Raw genomic sequence first — 14,794 nt, 5'->3', positions numbered from 1 at the left:
TCGTTCTATTATATGACCTCGGAGGGTTGTAGGCAACGGTCCCTCTAATTTGTTTCTTTGGCCCGCACGCCCCGTCAACGGGCTGTGCGGCCCATTCAAAATTCAGCACGTGCACGTTTTTTCTATTCAAAAGCCGGCTCACCGGATGCGCGGGACCTGCAGCGCTCTGCGTTTCCACGCGGCTTTAAAGAGTGCATTGGTTGCAGGGCTGGAGGAGGTTACAGGGAAAGGGGGGGGCGATGCCGTGGAGGGATTTGAAAACAAGAGAATTTAAAAATCGAGGCGTTGCTGGACCATGAGCCAATGCAGGTCAGCGAGCACAGGGGGTGATGGGTAAATGGGACTTGGTGCGACTTAGGATACGGGCAGCAGAGTTCTTGGAGAAGTAACCCTTTCTGTTACTTCTTTATTTGTGGATGACGGCATGTGGTTAAGAAATAAGAAATAAGAGCAGGAGTAGGCCATGCGGCCCCTCGAGCCGGCTCCGCCATTCAATAAGATCATGGCCGGTCATCGACCTCAACTCCACTTTCCCGCTCGATCTCCATAACCCTAGAGTCCAAAAATCTATCAATCTCAGCCTTGAATATACCCAAAGACTCGGCATTCACAGCCCTCTGGGGCAGAGAACTCCAAAGGTTCACAACCTTCTGAGTGAAGAAATTCCTCCTCATCTCGGTCTTAAATGGCCTACCCCTTATCCTGAGACTATGCCCCCTAGTTCTAGACACTCCAGCCAGGGGAAACAACCTCTCAGTATCTACCCTGCCAACCCCCTTCAGAATCTTGCATGTTTCAATGAGATCACCTCTCATTCTTCTAAACTGCCGAGAGTATAGGCCCATTCTACACAATCTCTCATCGTAGGACAGCCCTCTCATGTTGTTTGCAAAGGAAAATGCCACGGTTCTTAGAAGGTCCTGGTGATATTCCCTGCCACAGGACATCATTTTGATTTACGGCATGACTGAAACGGAACAGGAGAAAGTCTTACTGGAAGCACTGACCATGCTGGAGGAAGTTAGGATTGCTGCACCGTTGGCTCGAGTACCTCAATATTTCCAGTGTCTCCCTTACATATAACAACATTAAGGAACATTTAATTCCCAGCTCCGCGTTTAAGCTCTTAATGTGGCTTTTCCTTATATCATTTACTCACTATGAGGACAATGATCATACTGAAAAGAGTGAGAAAGATTGCAAACAAAAACAACAACAACACCAACAACAACTTGTCTTTATATAGCGTCTTTAACGTAGTAAAAACGTCCCAAGGCCCTTCACAGGACTATTATAAGACAAAAAATGTGAAACCCGCTTAAAGAAATGAAGGTGGGTTTGTTGGTGAAATATTTCAACCACAGTGAGTGAATGTGACAAGTGATGAAGACTTGATGGGCCAGAACCTCACGATGTCTCTTATCGGTCTTTATGGGCAAAACTTGAAAATTGCTTTTTCAAAGACATCAGATTCCGAATTATTGTTCATATGAAGATATGACAAACATTTACTTCAGATGCAATAAATATAAGGAGAGATTTATTTCCAGAAAACTTTCCGTGGCCTGAAGGACAGTTACTGAGGGAGCGTTCGTTTCCTTTTAAGGGCAATTTGCAAATATGCATGGCCGGCTCTGTATTATTGCAGCGTTTTGTCAAAGGGTATATCATTATATATTGCAATATTTTAGCAGAATCGACATGAGAAAACAGCAGCACTTTCTGAATGAAGGGACATTGTGATTTTAAAAAAGGAGTCGTTGAGACGGTAAGAGGCAGTGAATGATGTGGCGAGGCAGTGTGTGCAGCTGGAAAGCATACTTACCTGGCAGGGGAGACACCATGATCAAGAAGGTGGTTCTCCCAGGACGAGGCTAGCCCATTGCACTTCGGGTGTGCTGACGCCTGCGATGTCCCCAAATGCGGGATACTCGACTGCAAAATTTGTGGTAGTGGGGGATTGCGTTCGCGCTCTCCCCTGGCTTTACAATAAAAAATAGAATTTCAACAGCATTCTCTTTTCAACTAAGCTGTCAAAGATACCGTTATATATATATCGTTTGCTTTGTTTTCAATTCTAACTGCGCTTTATTCCCAACACAGGGAGCTGTGACACAATACAACTCTGCATAATGGCCTATTCAAATCGCATCATAACCCATCCTAACGCTCACATTTCATTTCATCTTTACACTCACAGTTATATTCATCCTTACTACTAAGAAATTACACATTTTCCACAAAAAATCAACAATTATACACCGCATACAAAAAATGTTTCAAAGCTGCATGCCAACTCTGCACTTTGGCAAAATGTTCAACCTTATTCACTGCAGAAACAATCATACAGCACACAACCAGGCCATTCGGCCCATCGTGTCTCTGCCGGCTCTTTCAAAGGGCTATCCAATTAATCCTACTCCTCTCTTCTTTCACCAAAGCCCTGCAATTATTTTACCTTCAAATATTATCCAAATTACCTTTTTACCTTAGGTCACCTCGAGCTGGGGTGGGGAAGGCGGGGAAACATCCTACTGTCGCCTCTGCTTCTTTTGCAAATTTTCTTCAATCTGTGTCTCCTGGTTACTGACCCTTCCGACACTGGAAACAGTTTATCCTTATTTACTCATCATCTTGTATTTATATAGCGTCTTTAACATAGTGAAACGTCCCAAGGCACTCCACAGGAGTGTTAGCAAACTAAATTTGACACCCAGCCGCACAAGGAGATATTAGGACAGATGACCAAAAGCTTGCTCGAAAAGGTAGGTTTTAAGGAGCGTCTGAAAGGAGGAGAGAGAGAGAGGCGGAGAGGTTTCGGGAGGGAATTCCAGAGTTTAGGGCCTAGGCAGCTGAAAGCACGCCCGCCACCGGCGGAGCGAATAAAGTAGGGGATACGCAAGACGCCCAAATTGCATGATCACAGAGATCAAAGGCGACATGAGGGAAAATGTTCTTACGCAGCGAGCGGTTAGCATCTGGAAATCACTGCTTGAAAGGGTGCTGGAGAGAAATTCAATTGTGGCTTTCAGAAGAGAATTGGGTAAGTACCTGAAAGAAAAGAATTTGCAGGGCTACGGGGAAAAGGCAGGGGGGTGGGACTAGCTGAAGTGCTCTTGCAGAGAGTCGGCACGGGCTCGACGGGCCGAATGGCCTCCCTCTGTGCTGCAATCGTTCTATTATATGACCTCGGAGGGTTGTAGGCAACGGTCCCTCTAATTTGTTTCTTTGGCCCGCACGCCCCGTCAACGGGCTGTGCGGCCCATTCAAAATTCAGCACGTGCACGTTTTTTCTATTCAAAAGCCGGCTCACCGGATGCGCGGGACCTGCAGCGCTCTGCGTTTCCACGCGGCTTTAAAGAGTGCATTGGTTGCAGGGCTGGAGGAGGTTACAGGGAAAGGGGGGGGCGATGCCGTGGAGGGATTTGAAAACAAGAGAATTTAAAAATCGAGGCGTTGCTGGACCATGAGCCAATGCAGGTCAGCGAGCACAGGGGGTGATGGGTAAATGGGACTTGGTGCGACTTAGGATACGGGCAGCAGAGTTCTTGGAGAAGTAACCCTTTCTGTTACTTCTTTATTTGTGGATGACGGCATGTGGTTAAGAAATAAGAAATAAGAGCAGGAGTAGGCCATGCGGCCCCTCGAGCCGGCTCCGCCATTCAATAAGATCATGGCCGGTCATCGACCTCAACTCCACTTTCCCGCTCGATCTCCATAACCCTAGAGTCCAAAAATCTATCAATCTCAGCCTTGAATATACCCAAAGACTCGGCATTCACAGCCCTCTGGGGCAGAGAACTCCAAAGGTTCACAACCTTCTGAGTGAAGAAATTCCTCCTCATCTCGGTCTTAAATGGCCTACCCCTTATCCTGAGACTATGCCCCCTAGTTCTAGACACTCCAGCCAGGGGAAACAACCTCTCAGTATCTACCCTGCCAACCCCCTTCAGAATCTTGCATGTTTCAATGAGATCACCTCTCATTCTTCTAAACTGCCGAGAGTATAGGCCCATTCTACACAATCTCTCATCGTAGGACAGCCCTCTCATGTTGTTTGCAAAGGAAAATGCCACGGTTCTTAGAAGGTCCTGGTGATATTCCCTGCCACAGGACATCATTTTGATTTACGGCATGACTGAAACGGAACAGGAGAAAGTCTTACTGGAAGCACTGACCATGCTGGAGGAAGTTAGGATTGCTGCACCGTTGGCTCGAGTACCTCAATATTTCCAGTGTCTCCCTTACATATAACAACATTAAGGAACATTTAATTCCCAGCTCCGCGTTTAAGCTCTTAATGTGGCTTTTCCTTATATCATTTACTCACTATGAGGACAATGATCATACTGAAAAGAGTGAGAAAGATTGCAAACAAAAACAACAACAACACCAACAACAACTTGTCTTTATATAGCGTCTTTAACGTAGTAAAAACGTCCCAAGGCCCTTCACAGGACTATTATAAGACAAAAAATGTGAAACCCGCTTAAAGAAATGAAGGTGGGTTTGTTGGTGAAATATTTCAACCACAGTGAGTGAATGTGACAAGTGATGAAGACTTGATGGGCCAGAACCTCACGATGTCTCTTATCGGTCTTTATGGGCAAAACTTGAAAATTGCTTTTTCAAAGACATCAGATTCCGAATTATTGTTCATATGAAGATATGACAAACATTTACTTCAGATGCAATAAATATAAGGAGAGATTTATTTCCAGAAAACTTTCCGTGGCCTGAAGGACAGTTACTGAGGGAGCGTTCGTTTCCTTTTAAGGGCAATATGCAAATATGCATGGCCGGCTCTGTATTATTGCAGCGTTTTGTCAAAGGGTATATCATTATATATTGCAATATTTTAGCAGAATCGACATGAGAAAACAGCAGCACTTTCTGAATGAAGGGACATTGTGATTTTAAAAAAGGAGTCGTTGAGACGGTAAGAGGCAGTGAATGATGTGGCGAGGCAGTGTGTGCAGCTGGAAAGCATACTTACCTGGCAGGGGAGACACCATGATCAAGAAGGTGGTTCTCCCAGGACGAGGCTAGCCCATTGCACTTCGGGTGTGCTGACGCCTGCGATGTCCCCAAATGCGGGATACTCGACTGCAAAATTTGTGGTAGTGGGGGACTGCGTTCGCGCTCTCCCCTGGCTTTACAATAAAAAATAGAATTTCAACAGCATTCTCTTTTCAACTAAGCTGTCAAATATATATACCGTTATATATATCGTTTGCTTTGTTTTCAATTCTAACTGCGCTTTATTCCCAACACAGGGAGCTGTGACACAATACAACTCTGCATAATGGCCTATTCAAATCGCATCATAACCCATCCTAACGCTCACATTTCATTTCATCTTTACACTCACAGTTATATTCATCCTTACTACTAAGAAATTACACATTTTCCACAAAAAATCAACAATTATACACCGCATACAAAAAATGTTTCAAAGCTGCATGCCAACTCTGCACTTTGGCAAAATGTTCAACCTTATTCACTACAGAAACAATCATACAGCACACAACCAGGCCATTCGGCCCATCGTGTCTCTGCCGGCTCTTTCAAAGGGCTATCCAATTAATCCTACTCCTCTCTTCTTTCACCAAAGCCCTGCAATTATTTTACCTTCAAATATTATCCAAATTACCTTTTTACCTTAGGTCACCTCGAGCTGGGGTGGGGAAGGCGGGGAAACATCCTACTGTCGCCTCTGCTTCTTTTGCAAATTTTCTTCAATCTGTGTCTCCTGGTTACTGACCCTTCCGACACTGGAAACAGTTTATCCTTATTTACTCATCATCTTGTATTTATATAGCGTCTTTAACATAGTGAAACGTCCCAAGGCACTCCACAGGAGTGTTAGCAAACTAAATTTGACACCCAGCCGCACAAGGAGATATTAGGACAGATGACCAAAAGCTTGCTCGAAAAGGTAGGTTTTAAGGAGCGTCTGAAAGGAGGAGAGAGAGAGAGGCGGAGAGGTTTCGGGAGGGAATTCCAGAGTTTAGGGCCTAGGCAGCTGAAAGCACGCCCGCCACCGGCGGAGCGAATAAAGTAGGGGATACGCAAGACGCCCAAATTGCATGATCACAGAGATCAAAGGCGACATGAGGGAAAATGTTCTTACGCAGCGAGCGGTTAGCATCTGGAAATCACTGCTTGAAAGGGTGCTGGAGAGAAATTCAATTGTGGCTTTCAGAAGAGAATTGGGTAAGTACCTGAAAGAAAAGAATTTGCAGGGCTACGGGGAAAAGGCAGGGGGGTGGGACTAGCTGAAGTGCTCTTGCAGAGAGTCGGCACGGGCTCGACGGGCCGAATGGCCTCCCTCTGTGCTGCAATCGTTCTATTATATGACCTCGGAGGGTTGTAGGCAACGGTCCCTCTAATTTGTTTCTTTGGCCCGCACGCCCCGTCAACGGGCTGTGCGGCCCATTCAAAATTCAGCACGTGCACGTTTTTTCTATTCAAAAGCCGGCTCACCGGATGCGCGGGACCTGCAGCGCTCTGCGTTTCCACGCGGCTTTAAAGAGTGCATTGGTTGCAGGGCTGGAGGAGGTTACAGGGAAAGGGGGGGGCGATGCCGTGGAGGGATTTGAAAACAAGAGAATTTAAAAATCGAGGCGTTGCTGGACCATGAGCCAATGCAGGTCAGCGAGCACAGGGGGTGATGGGTAAATGGGACTTGGTGCGACTTAGGATACGGGCAGCAGAGTTCTTGGAGAAGTAACCCTTTCTGTTACTTCTTTATTTGTGGATGACGGCATGTGGTTAAGAAATAAGAAATAAGAGCAGGAGTAGGCCATGCGGCCCCTCGAGCCGGCTCCGCCATTCAATAAGATCATGGCCGGTCATCGACCTCAACTCCACTTTCCCGCTCGATCTCCATAACCCTAGAGTCCAAAAATCTATCAATCTCAGCCTTGAATATACCCAAAGACTCGGCATTCACAGCCCTCTGGGGCAGAGAACTCCAAAGGTTCACAACCTTCTGAGTGAAGAAATTCCTCCTCATCTCGGTCTTAAATGGCCTACCCCTTATCCTGAGACTATGCCCCCTAGTTCTAGACACTCCAGCCAGGGGAAACAACCTCTCAGTATCTACCCTGCCAACCCCCTTCAGAATCTTGCATGTTTCAATGAGATCACCTCTCATTCTTCTAAACTGCCGAGAGTATAGGCCCATTCTACACAATCTCTCATCGTAGGACAGCCCTCTCATGTTGTTTGCAAAGGAAAATGCCACGGTTCTTAGAAGGTCCTGGTGATATTCCCTGCCACAGGACATCATTTTGATTTACGGCATGACTGAAACGGAACAGGAGAAAGTCTTACTGGAAGCACTGACCATGCTGGAGGAAGTTAGGATTGCTGCACCGTTGGCTCGAGTACCTCAATATTTCCAGTGTCTCCCTTACATATAACAACATTAAGGAACATTTAATTCCCAGCTCCGCGTTTAAGCTCTTAATGTGGCTTTTCCTTATATCATTTACTCACTATGAGGACAATGATCATACTGAAAAGAGTGAGAAAGATTGCAAACAAAAACAACAACAACACCAACAACAACTTGTCTTTATATAGCGTCTTTAACGTAGTAAAAACGTCCCAAGGCCCTTCACAGGACTATTATAAGACAAAAAATGTGAAACCCGCTTAAAGAAATGAAGGTGGGTTTGTTGGTGAAATATTTCAACCACAGTGAGTGAATGTGACAAGTGATGAAGACTTGATGGGCCAGAACCTCACTCTGTCTCTTATCGGTCTTTATGGGCAAAACTTGAAAATTGCTTTTTCAAAGACATCAGATTCCGAATTATTGTTCATATGAAGATATGACAAACATTTACTTCAGATGCAATAAATATAAGGAGAGATTTATTTCCAGAAAACTTTCCGTGGCCTGAAGGACAGTTACTGAGGGAGCGTTCGTTTCCTTTTAAGGGCAATATGCAAATATGCATGGCCGGCTCTGTATTATTGCAGCGTTTTGTCAAAGGGTATATCATTATATATTGCAATATTTTAGCAGAATCGACATGAGAAAACAGCAGCACTTTCTGAATGAAGGGACATTGTGATTTTAAAAAAGGAGTCGTTGAGACGGTAAGAGGCAGTGAATGATGTGGCGAGGCAGTGTGTGCAGCTGGAAAGCATACTTACCTGGCAGGGGAGACACCATGATCAAGAAGGTGGTTCTCCCAGGACGAGGCTAGCCCATTGCACTTCGGGTGTGCTGACGCCTGCGATGTCCCCAAATGCGGGATACTCGACTGCAAAATTTGTGGTAGTGGGGGACTGCGTTCGCGCTCTCCCCTGGCTTTACAATAAAAAATAGAATTTCAACAGCATTCTCTTTTCAACTAAGCTGTCAAATATATATACCGTTATATATATCGTTTGCTTTGTTTTCAATTCTAACTGCGCTTTATTCCCAACACAGGGAGCTGTGACACAATACAACTCTGCATAATGGCCTATTCAAATCGCATCATAACCCATCCTAACGCTCACATTTCATTTCATCTTTACACTCACAGTTATATTCATCCTTACTACTAAGAAATTACACATTTTCCACAAAAAATCAACAATTATACACCGCATACAAAAAATGTTTCAAAGCTGCATGCCAACTCTGCACTTTGGCAAAATGTTCAACCTTATTCACTACAGAAACAATCATACAGCACACAACCAGGCCATTCGGCCCATCGTGTCTCTGCCGGCTCTTTCAAAGGGCTATCCAATTAATCCTACTCCTCTCTTCTTTCACCAAAGCCCTGCAATTATTTTACCTTCAAATATTATCCAAATTACCTTTTTACCTTAGGTCACCTCGAGCTGGGGTGGGGAAGGCGGGGAAACATCCTACTGTCGCCTCTGCTTCTTTTGCAAATTTTCTTCAATCTGTGTCTCCTGGTTACTGACCCTTCCGACACTGGAAACAGTTTATCCTTATTTACTCATCATCTTGTATTTATATAGCGTCTTTAACATAGTGAAACGTCCCAAGGCACTCCACAGGAGTGTTAGCAAACTAAATTTGACACCCAGCCGCACAAGGAGATATTAGGACAGATGACCAAAAGCTTGCTCGAAAAGGTAGGTTTTAAGGAGCGTCTGAAAGGAGGAGAGAGAGAGAGGCGGAGAGGTTTCGGGAGGGAATTCCAGAGTTTAGGGCCTAGGCAGCTGAAAGCACGCCCGCCACCGGCGGAGCGAATAAAGTAGGGGATACGCAAGACGCCCAAATTGCATGATCACAGAGATCAAAGGCGACATGAGGGAAAATGTTCTTACGCAGCGAGCGGTTAGCATCTGGAAATCACTGCTTGAAAGGGTGCTGGAGAGAAATTCAATTGTGGCTTTCAGAAGAGAATTGGGTAAGTACCTGAAAGAAAAGAATTTGCAGGGCTACGGGGAAAAGGCAGGGGGGTGGGACTAGCTGAAGTGCTCTTGCAGAGAGTCGGCACGGGCTCGACGGGCCGAATGGCCTCCCTCTGTGCTGCAATCGTTCTATTATATGACCTCGGAGGGTTGTAGGCAACGGTCCCTCTAATTTGTTTCTTTGGCCCGCACGCCCCGTCAACGGGCTGTGCGGCCCATTCAAAATTCAGCACGTGCACGTTTTTTCTATTCAAAAGCCGGCTCACCGGATGCGCGGGACCTGCAGCGCTCTGCGTTTCCACGCGGCTTTAAAGAGTGCATTGGTTGCAGGGCTGGAGGAGGTTACAGGGAAAGGGGGGGGCGATGCCGTGGAGGGATTTGAAAACAAGAGAATTTAAAAATCGAGGCGTTGCTGGACCATGAGCCAATGCAGGTCAGCGAGCACAGGGGGTGATGGGTAAATGGGACTTGGTGCGACTTAGGATACGGGCAGCAGAGTTCTTGGAGAAGTAACCCTTTCTGTTACTTCTTTATTTGTGGATGACGGCATGTGGTTAAGAAATAAGAAATAAGAGCAGGAGTAGGCCATGCGGCCCCTCGAGCCGGCTCCGCCATTCAATAAGATCATGGCCGGTCATCGACCTCAACTCCACTTTCCCGCTCGATCTCCATAACCCTAGAGTCCAAAAATCTATCAATCTCAGCCTTGAATATACCCAAAGACTCGGCATTCACAGCCCTCTGGGGCAGAGAACTCCAAAGGTTCACAAGCTTCTGAGTGAAGAAATTCCTCCTCATCTCGGTCTTAAATGGCCTACCCCTTATCCTGAGACTATGCCCCCTAGTTCTAGACACTCCAGCCAGGGAAAACAACCTCTCAGTATCTACCCTGCCAACCCCCTTCAGAATCTTGCATGTTTCAATGAGATCACCTCTCATTCTTCTAAACTGCCGAGAGTATAGGCCCATTCTACACAATCTCTCATCGTAGGACAGCCCTCTCATGTTGTTTGCAAAGGAAAATGCCACGGTTCTTAGAAGGTCCTGGTGATATTCCCTGCCACAGGACATCATTTTGATTTACGGCATGACTGAAACGGAACAGGAGAAAGTCTTACTGGAAGCACTGACCATGCTGGAGGAAGTTAGGATTGCTGCACCGTTGGCTCGAGTACCTCAATATTTCCAGTGTCTCCCTTACATATAACAACATTAAGGAACATTTAATTCCCAGCTCCGCGTTTAAGCTCTTAATGTGGCTTTTCCTTATATCATTTACTCACTATGAGGACAATGATCATACTGAAAAGAGTGAGAAAGATTGCAAACAAAAACAACAACAACACCAACAACAACTTGTCTTTATATAGCGTCTTTAACGTAGTAAAAACGTCCCAAGGCCCTTCACAGGACTATTATAAGACAAAAAATGTGAAACCCGCTTAAAGAAATGAAGGTGGGTTTGTTGGTGAAATATTTCAACCACAGTGAGTGAATGTGACAAGTGATGAAGACTTGATGGGCCAGAACCTCACGATGTCTCTTATCGGTCTTTATGGGCAAAACTTGAAAATTGCTTTTTCAAAGACATCAGATTCCGAATTATTGTTCATATGAAGATATGACAAACATTTACTTCAGATGCAATAAATATAAGGAGAGATTTATTTCCAGAAAACTTTCCGTGGCCTGAAGGACAGTTACTGAGGGAGCGTTCGTTTCCTTTTAAGGGCAATATGCAAATATACATGGCCGGCTCTGTATTATTGCAGCGTTTTGTCAAAGGGTATATCATTATATATTGCAATATTTTAGCAGAATCGACATGAGAAAACAGCAGCACTTTCTGAATGAAGGGACATTGTGATTTTAAAAAAGGAGTCGTTGAGACGGTAAGAGGCAGTGAATGATGTGGCGAGGCAGTGTGTGCAGCTGGAAAGCATACTTACCTGGCAGGGGAGACACCATGATCAAGAAGGTGGTTCTCCCAGGACGAGGCTAGCCCATTGCACTTCGGGTGTGCTGACGCCTGCTATGTCCCCAAATGCGGGATACTCGACTGCAAAATTTGTGGTAGTGGGGGACTGCGTTCGCGCTCTCCCCTGGCTTTACAATAAAAAATAGAATTTCAACAGCATTCTCTTTTCAACTAAGCTGTCAAATATATATACCGTTATATATATCGTTTGCTTTGTTTTCAATTCTAACTGCGCTTTATTCCCAACACAGGGAGCTGTGACACAATACAACTCTGCATAATGGCCTATTCAAATCGCATCATAACCCATCCTAACGCTCACATTTCATTTCATCTTTACACTCACAGTTATATTCATCCTTACTACTAAGAAATTACACATTTTCCACAAAAAATCAACAATTATACACCGCATACAAAAAATGTTTCAAAGCTGCATGCCAACTCTGCACTTTGGCAAAATGTTCAACCTTATTCACTACAGAAACAATCATACAGCACACAACCAGGCCATTCGGCCCATCGTGTCTCTGCCGGCTCTTTCAAAGGGCTATCCAATTAATCCTACTCCTCTCTTCTTTCACCAAAGCCCTGCAATTATTTTACCTTCAAATATTATCCAAATTACCTTTTTACCTTAGGTCACCTCGAGCTGGGGTGGGGAAGGCGGGGAAACATCCTACTGTCGCCTCTGCTTCTTTTGCAAATTTTCTTCAATCTGTGTCTCCTGGTTACTGACCCTTCCGACACTGGAAACAGTTTATCCTTATTTACTCATCATCTTGTATTTATATAGCGTCTTTAACATAGTGAAACGTCCCAAGGCACTCCACAGGAGTGTTAGCAAACTAAATTTGACACCCAGCCGCACAAGGAGATATTAGGACAGATGACCAAAAGCTTGCTCGAAAAGGTAGGTTTTAAGGAGCGTCTGAAAGGAGGAGAGAGAGAGAGGCGGAGAGGTTTCGGGAGGGAATTCCAGAGTTTAGGGCCTAGGCAGCTGAAAGCACGCCCGCCACCGGCGGAGCGAATAAAGTAGGGGATACGCAAGACGCCCAAATTGCATGATCACAGAGATCAAAGGCGACATGAGGGAAAATGTTCTTACGCAGCGAGCGGTTAGCATCTGGAAATCACTGCTTGAAAGGGTGCTGGAGAGAAATTCAATTGTGGCTTTCAGAAGAGAATTGGGTAAGTACCTGAAAGAAAAGAATTTGCAGGGCTACGGGGAAAAGGCAGGGGGGTGGGACTAGCTGAAGTGCTCTTGCAGAGAGTCGGCACGGGCTCGACGGGCCGAATGGCCTCCCTCTGTGCTGCAATCGTTCTATTATATGACCTCGGAGGGTTGTAGGCAACGGTCCCTCTAATTTGTTTCTTTGGCCCGCACGCCCCGTCAACGGGCTGTGCGGCCCATTCAAAATTCAGCACGTGCACGTTTTTTCTATTCAAAAGCCGGCTCACCGGATGCGCGGGACCTGCAGCGCTCTGCGTTTCCACGCGGCTTTAAAGAGTGCATTGGTTGCAGGGCTGGAGGAGGTTACAGGGAAAGGGGGGGGCGATGCCGTGGAGGGATTTGAAAACAAGAGAATTTAAAAATCGAGGCGTTGCTGGACCATGAGCCAATGCAGGTCAGCGAGCACAGGGGGTGATGGGTAAATGGGACTTGGTGCGACTTAGGATACGGGCAGCAGAGTTCTTGGAGAAGTAACCCTTTCTGTTACTTCTTTATTTGTGGATGACGGCATGTGGTTAAGAAATAAGAAATAAGAGCAGGAGTAGGCCATGCGGCCCCTCGAGCCGGCTCCGCCATTCAATAAGATCATGGCCGGTCATCGACCTCAACTCCACTTTCCCGCTCGATCTCCATAACCCTAGAGTCCAAAAATCTATCAATCTCAGCCTTGAATATACCCAAAGACTCGGCATTCACAGCCCTCTGGGGCAGAGAACTCCAAAGGTTCACAACCTTCTGAGTGAAGAAATTCCTCCTCATCTCGGTCTTAAATGGCCTACCCCTTATCCTGAGACTATGCCCCCTAGTTCTAGACACTCCAGCCAGGGGAAACAACCTCTCAGTATCTACCCTGCCAACCCCCTTCAGAATCTTGCATGTTTCAATGAGATCACCTCTCATTCTTCTAAACTGCCGAGAGTATAGGCCCATTCTACACAATCTCTCATCGTAGGACAGCCCTCTCATGTTGTTTGCAAAGGAAAATGCCACGGTTCTTAGAAGGTCCTGGTGATATTCCCTGCCACAGGACATCATTTTGATTTACGGCATGACTGAAACGGAACAGGAGAAAGTCTTACTGGAAGCACTGACCATGCTGGAGGAAGTTAGGATTGCTGCACCGTTGGCTCGAGTACCTCAATATTTCCAGTGTCTCCCTTACATATAACAACATTAAGGAACATTTAATTCCCAGCTCCGCGTTTAAGCTCTTAATGTGGCTTTTCCTTATATCATTTACTCACTATGAGGACAATGATCATACTGAAAAGAGTGAGAAAGATTGCAAACAAAAACAACAACAACACCAACAACAACTTGTCTTTATATAGCGTCTTTAACGTAGTAAAAACGTCCCAAGGCCCTTCACAGGACTATTATAAGACAAAAAATGTGAAACCCGCTTAAAGAAATGAAGGTGGGTTTGTTGGTGAAATATTTCAACCACAGTGAGTGAATGTGACAAGTGATGAAGACTTGATGGGCCAGAACCTCACTATGTCTCTTATCGGTCTTTATGGGCAAAACTTGAAAATTGCTTTTTCAAAGACATCAGATTCCGAATTATTGTTCATATGAAGATATGACAAACATTTACTTCAGATGCAATAAATATAAGGAGAGATTTATTTCCAGAAAACTTTCCGTGGCCTGAAGGACAGTTACTGAGGGAGCGTTCGTTTCCTTTTAAGGGCAATATGCAAATATGCATGGCCGGCTCTGTATTATTGCAGCGTTTTGTCAAAGGGTATATCATTATATATTGCAATATTTTAGCAGAATCGACATGAGAAAACAGCAGCACTTTCTGAATGAAGGGACATTGTGATTTTAAAAAAGGAGTCGTTGAGACGGTAAGAGGCAGTGAATGATGTGGCGAGGCAGTGTGTGCAGCTGGAAAGCATACTTACCTGGCAGGGGAGACACCATGATCAAGAAGGTGGTTCTCCCAGGACGAGGCTAGCCCATTGCACTTCGGGTGTGCTGACGCCTGCGATGTCCCCAAATGCGGGATACTCGACTGCAAAATTTGTGGTAGTGGGGGACTGCGTTCGCGCTCTCCCCTGGCTTTACAATAAAAAATAGAATTTCAACAGCATTCTCTTTTCAACTAAGCTGTCAAATATATATACCGTTATATATATCGTTTGCTTTGTTTTCAATTCTAACTGCGCTTTATTCCCAACACA

At 45.3% G+C, this 14,794-nt stretch overlaps 5 non-coding genes across 5 annotated transcripts; all 5 read left to right on the top strand.

The window, feature by feature from the left end:
- The first annotated feature begins 1,817 nt into the window (after positions 1-1,817).
- Positions 1,818-1,981, top strand: LOC147100877 (U1 spliceosomal RNA). The gene has a single exon (XR_015073606.1). It is a non-coding gene; the product is annotated as a U1 spliceosomal RNA (small nuclear RNA).
- Positions 1,982-4,988: 3,007 nt separating this feature from the next.
- LOC147100876 (U1 spliceosomal RNA) lies at positions 4,989-5,152 on the top strand. Its single transcript, XR_015073677.1, has one exon. It is a non-coding gene; the product is annotated as a U1 spliceosomal RNA (small nuclear RNA).
- A 3,009-nt stretch (positions 5,153-8,161) lies between these two features.
- LOC147100875 (U1 spliceosomal RNA) lies at positions 8,162-8,325 on the top strand. The gene has a single exon (XR_015073676.1). It is a non-coding gene; the product is annotated as a U1 spliceosomal RNA (small nuclear RNA).
- Positions 8,326-11,334: 3,009 nt separating this feature from the next.
- On the top strand, positions 11,335-11,498 carry LOC147100874 (U1 spliceosomal RNA). The gene has a single exon (XR_015073634.1). It is a non-coding gene; the product is annotated as a U1 spliceosomal RNA (small nuclear RNA).
- Positions 11,499-14,507: 3,009 nt separating this feature from the next.
- On the top strand, positions 14,508-14,671 carry LOC147100873 (U1 spliceosomal RNA). Its single transcript, XR_015073675.1, has one exon. It is a non-coding gene; the product is annotated as a U1 spliceosomal RNA (small nuclear RNA).
- The last annotated feature ends 123 nt before the right edge of the window (positions 14,672-14,794 follow it).

Source organism: Somniosus microcephalus, chromosome 25 (genome assembly GCF_052327205.1).
Source record: "Somniosus microcephalus isolate GS21.2 chromosome 25, FLI_Smic_1.0, whole genome shotgun sequence".
In the NCBI taxonomy this organism is placed as follows: Eukaryota; Metazoa; Chordata; class Chondrichthyes; order Squaliformes; family Somniosidae; genus Somniosus; species Somniosus microcephalus.
The sequence above is the reverse complement of the archived record's forward strand: the minus strand, read 5'-3'. Positions and strand labels throughout refer to the sequence as shown.